The following is a 5,603-nucleotide window of genomic DNA, read 5'->3' as shown; positions in this document are numbered from 1 at the left end:
GTATGAGTGGCCATGCTGGATTTTGAATGCGTTCAGTGCCTTTGCTCTGTGCTACATGGGCCCCTTTCTTTTTGGCTTACTCTCTTATCTGAGCCACCTGCACCCTCCTGTTATGAGGTGCAGCCAAGTGCTTCCTCTTGGGTACTGAAAGATCTAGAGTCTGGCCTGGGGCTTAGTTTCAGGAGCCACATGGTGGTTCACAGGGCCTCAGTTTCTTCATCTGGAAAATGGGGATGATATTACTACTTTCCATTACTATGTGGGGGTTCAACTAGGTCTGTGGGCTTTTGAATCTAGAATTGGTAGTGAGGGGGCACAAGGTCATTGGATATGCAAAGGTCCTGGGGCAAGAAAGAACTTGGTCCATTGGAAGCATGTATGGCTGGGTCAGAGCAAGGGCATGGCCACAGGTGTGGGCAGGAGCCTGACCACAGGGCATTGTGGGACTAGATAAGGAACATGGACTTGAACCTGAGGGCAGCGGGGAGCCTTGGGAGCGTTTAAACAGTGTAGTGCCACAGTCAAGTTTGTTTTTTAGGAAGATCTCTGACTGTGGGGAGGGGTGAGACCAGAGGCAGGAGGCCAAGTGACGAGGCCTTTGGGTTTCAATATCCCTTTTGTATGGAATGAGGTTGGGCGGTCCTCGGAGCAGACCTTATCCTCTGATTTCCCATAGAGGTTGCGTTTCCAGATTCAGGGTTTCATGTTACACAGAGTTATTCTTTCTGGAATGTGTCCCCCGAGCAACCCCGCCGGACCCTCCTTGGAAGGAGGGGCTCTTCTGAATGCAAGATGCACATTTATGCAAAAAAGTAGAGCCATCGGGGTCCTGGGGTTTGGCAGTGTCTGTCCCCGAAACAGCCCAGCAACCAGCAGACGGAGCAGCACTCAAGAGGTGGGACAGTCTGCAAACATCAATAACAACAATAACAGTAATGATGGTAATAATTAACCTTTATTGATGACTTACTATACCCGGCCCTTTGTAAAGCCTCCAACATCTGTGATCTCATGGAGTCCCGAAACAAGCCTGTGAAGTAGCTGGCGATTCCTGTTCTGCAGATGAGGAGAGCGAGGCTGGGGGGGGGGGGGAAGCGCACTGTCTGTAGAGTAGCAGAGCCAGGCCCAGGGCCACTGCCTTACGCTGCCACCTGTGGGTGCTAGGCAGCCTCGGAAGGGTGGTGAGCTGGCCTGTTGGAGCTCTGTGGGGTCCAGATAGCCCGGTGCAGAAAATTCCATCCCTGCACCCCGGCTCCCACCTACACTTTGGCCTGCACCATCTGCCCCCAGAGCTATTCTCCCTGGCAGAGCTCGGTGATTCAGATGTTTCCAAACCCAGGAAAAGCCTCCAAGTCTAGAAATCTCGCAGGGGCCTCTGAGGCCTGCTGGCCTGTGTCCATCCCTGGCCTCGTCTCTACCTCCTTCCCCTTTGCTCTCTGTCCTACCCTCCCAGCTCCTTGGCCTTGGTTCAGCTTCTCAGGCAGCTCACACCCTCTCTTGCCTGCAGGCTCCGAACAGGCTGCTCCCTTTGCCTGGAAGGTTCTCTCCACTCCCTTTCTCTGGCTTACTCCTGTTCATCCTTCTGTCTCGGTGTAAGTGTCACCACCTCCCAGAAGCCCTCCGGTACTTCCCAGATCAGCCTAGGTTTACCTCTTACATATTTTCAGCAAGGAGTTTTTCTCCTCCATGGTGAGACGGGGTTATCTGTCTTCCCACCCCTCCCACATCCCTGTGTAGTTTCGGAAAAATCCAGGGAGGAGCAGGAAGAAGTGATGGGGAGAGCACCCTTCAGTGTCAAGGCAATGGAAGGGGTTCTGTAAGATGGGGAGGGGACAAGTGCCCTTGGAATATAACATGGTCCACGTGGTGCAGGCTCACTGGTTGGGAATGTGCCTCTCCCATAGGGACCAGCCGAGGGCTCAGGCAAGAAGTGGCTTCTCACAGCATCAGAGGAATCTGATGGCTGACCTGAGGGATCGCCCCCTCCCTTCATTCTCCCAGGAGCCCTAAGGGTGGGGGAGGGGCATGCTCCGACTCAGCCCACACTGGAGAAGATGCAGGTGCAGGTGGGCTTCCTAGATCCTCCCGTAGGGTGGAAGGGTCTGGGGAAACCGAGGCAGCATGGTCTAGGGGATGGAGAGAAGCTCGGAGGCTTGGGGGTGGGGATGGGAGTGGGTAAGGAAAGGAGAGGCTGCTCTTTGGAGATTCCCCCCCCCCCAGAAATTTTATTTTTATTTTTAAAAATTAAAATAAAATTTTAAAAATTAAAATTGTTTTTTGTCAATTAACTGTTTATATTCAATATTATTTTGTATTATTTTCAGGTCTGAAAAATCTCCTTGGGCAAGGGAAACAAAAGAAAAACAAACAAACAAATGGGACTAAGTCAAACAGAGAAGTTTTTGCACAGCGAAGGGAGCCATCAACAAAATGAAAAGAGCCCACTGGATGGGAGGACATATTCGCCAATGATACATCTGATAAGGGGTTAATACCCAAAATTGATAAAGAACTCAGAGAACTCAACACCAAAAAACCCCAAACATCCAATGAAAAAATGGCAAAGGACCTAAAGAGACACTTCTCTGGGGATTCTTGATGGCACATAGGGGCAGGGGGACTAGAGATTGTGGCCAGCGGCCTGGTTCCTGTCATCGCACCCAATGCGTGGTGATGATTATTAGGATTCCACCCTCAAGGCCTCAAGCCCTTGTCTGCCCCCTGTGAGCAGAGGCCCTGCAGGAGGGAGCCCATTGTGGGGCAGCTGGAAGGTGACATCCCCCAAGGGACTCTGCAAAAGGACGCTGTTTCCAAGGTGTTGGGATGAAGGGACAATTTTAAAAAATCTGTTTCCAGTCATTTCTTTGAGTAGCTCATTACTTTTTAATAAAAGAACATTAAAAAGCACACAAACACGAGCCTTTTAGACACTAACTGCTTTCTGGATTTAGGAAGCGCCCATCGGGGAGGGAGCCAGGCTTTGTGGGCGTCTTGGGGTCCTGAGCTCTGGGTTCTAGGTGGGTGGGAGCCTGAACAGTCCAGGACTGCTCACAGGGCCAGGGTGGCCAAGGAGAGCCCGTGGGGGGGAGCACTGGTGTGGATGGGAGATTACTCCATATGTTCCCTGAACATGTGAGAAGGGATGGAAGGCACCCTTGCATTTTCCTAAAGAGAAGATCCCTCCAAATGTTTTAGGCCAATTTGAGTGTATAAACTGAAGAGGATGAAACTGTCCAATGCCTACTTAAAATAGTAGGTTTATGGGTTGGGTATTACCTGTAAAATTACAATCACCATTTCATTATAACTTTGGATGTTTATAACAGTAACTTCAAAAATGGGTTGAAAAGAGATAATATATATAAATATTGATTTTTCTTGCCGTTTCTGAGGCAGTTTAATTTCAAGCTCATCATTTGCATTTCTCCCTTTTAAATTGTGACAAAACAGCATAACATAAAGTTTACCACCTCAAGCATTTTTAGTAATTCAGTGGCCTTAAGTACACATTCACATTGTTGCAGAGCCATCACTGCCATCCATCTCCAGAGCTCTTTTCATCTTGCAAAACTGAAACTCTGTCCCCATTAAATAATAACTCCCATTCTCTCTCCCGCCGGCCCTGGGAGCCACCATTCTACTTTCTGTCTTGACGAATTTGACGACTCTGGGTACCTCATATAGGGGGAAGCATACTTATTCGTCCATTTGTGACTGGCTTATTTCACTTAACATCCTCAAGGCTCATCTATGAGTCAGAAATTCCTTCTTTTTTAAGACCGAATAATATTCCATGGCATGTAGATAGCACATTTTGTTTACCCATTTTCTGTCCATGGGCACTTGAGTTGTTTCCACTCCTCCGCTTTTGTGAGCAATGTTGTTATGAACATGAGACGCAGAGATCTCGTCAGACCTCTGCCTTCGAGTCTTTTGGGTATATACCCAGAGGTAGGCTTGCTGGATCATACGGTAATTCGACTTTAATGTTTTGAAGAACCGCTGACTGTTTCCTGCAGTGGTTATGCCATTTCACATCCCCACCAACAGCGCACCAGGGCCCCAGTTTCTCTATGCCCTCTCTTTTGTTGTTGTTAGTAGTATCTGTTCAAGCTTTTGGCCCATGTTTGTGTTTTTTTGGCGTTGAGTTGTAGGAGTTCTTTATACATTCTGGATATCAGCCCCTCACCAGATACATGATTTGTGACTATTTCCTCCCTTCCAGCGAGCCGGTTGCCTTTCCCCTCTGCGGACTGTGTCCTTCGGTGCACGGGAGCTTTGGATTTAGGAATCCAGTTCATCTGTTGCTTTCGTTGCCTGTGCCTCACCTGTGGTTTTGAACCTGTGTCCTCTGTCGTGACTGAGCCGCTTTTCGAGATGGCGAGTATCATCTCCCAGAGACCTGCCTCCACCGCTCTCCGGGTGGCGTGTGAATGGCGTCGTCCTTACCCCACGCCACACGCCCCCATCTGCCCAACATTACACCCCACGAGGTTATACACCCATAACCCGCGCAGCTTCCACACTGTTATTCTGCCCTGTCAAGTCTTGCTTGCAGCAACATCGAGCCCCGGCCTGTGTGAGGTCACACTCCCAGGAGAAACTAACTCTAAAACTACACAAAATGACTTTATCTCTTTTAGCCCATTTGTCAGGTTTCTGGGATTAACATCAAAAATGAGCACCAAGTGAGGTCATTTTTGGCTGGTGCGTCTTCCCGGAACGGCGTTCTGCTGTCGGAATGAAGTGCTTGAGAAAGCATCCCCTGCTACGGCGTGCTCTGCGAGAGGCAAGGAGCGGGGAGCATTTGGGGGGGAAGCCCTGCTTTATATTCTGGCTGTGGAATAGTTACTAATAATCATAGCAGCAGAAATCACCGCTGTTTGTCGGGTACCAGCCAGCCTGGCACCGAGCTCAGCGCTTCACAGTCTCGCACGGAGTCCACGCCACAGCGTTATGAGGGTGGCACTCATAGTGTCCCCCATCTACAGATGAGGAGACCGGGGCCCCGGCAGGTGAAGGCACGTGCCGGGAGAGCTGGGATGTGAACCTCTGTCTTTCAGGGCCCAGGCTCTTAATTGCTACACAATTCTGTTTTTTAAAACAAACAAACAAACTTGCTTTTACTGATTTTAGAGAGAGAAACATCGATTGGCTGACTCCTCCACAAACCCCCAAAGGGAAAGGAGCCAGAAACCCAGGCATGTGCCTTGACTAGGAATTGAACTGGTGACCTCATGGTGCATGAGACGACATTCAACCAACTGAGCCACACTGGCCAGGGCCACAATTCTGCTTTTGGATTATGCTGGACCCGGAGAGCCCAGCCCAGCACTGACCGGTAGAGGAGCCCACCAGGGGCGGGGTGGGCGGCTTAATCCAGGCAGATAGAAGCAGAACTGTGGCCCTGGCCAGCGTGGCTCAGTTGGCTGAGTGCCACCCCATGCAGCGAAACTATCCTGTCCCACACTGCCGTGGTGGGTGTCATTACACGTTTCTCCAAACCCACAGAGTGCACAGCACTAAGGGCGAAGCCTAACATAAACTATGGACTTTAGTTACTAATATCGTATCAAAATTGGCTCATCCGTGGTAACAGATGG

General features: G+C 49.9%; 1 long non-coding RNA gene across 2 annotated transcripts; it reads left to right on the top strand.

Moving 5' to 3' along the window:
- Positions 1 to 325: 325 nt before the first annotated feature.
- LOC107535493 (uncharacterized) lies at positions 326 to 5,264 on the top strand. 2 transcript variants are annotated; one of them, XR_001603028.2, is made up of 4 exons: positions 326 to 941; positions 1,508 to 1,592; positions 1,905 to 2,066; positions 2,325 to 5,264. It is a non-coding gene; the product is annotated as an uncharacterized LOC107535493 (long non-coding RNA). The 2 variants fall into 2 exon arrangements; XR_001603029.2 differs by lacking the exon at positions 1,905 to 2,066.
- Positions 5,265 to 5,603: the final 339 nt, after the last annotated feature.

Source organism: Miniopterus natalensis, chromosome 12, assembly GCF_054644295.1.
Source record: "Miniopterus natalensis isolate mMinNat1 chromosome 12, mMinNat1.hap1, whole genome shotgun sequence".
In the NCBI taxonomy this organism is placed as follows: domain Eukaryota; kingdom Metazoa; phylum Chordata; class Mammalia; order Chiroptera; family Miniopteridae; genus Miniopterus; species Miniopterus natalensis.
This window is presented reverse-complemented; position numbering and strand designations above follow the sequence as displayed.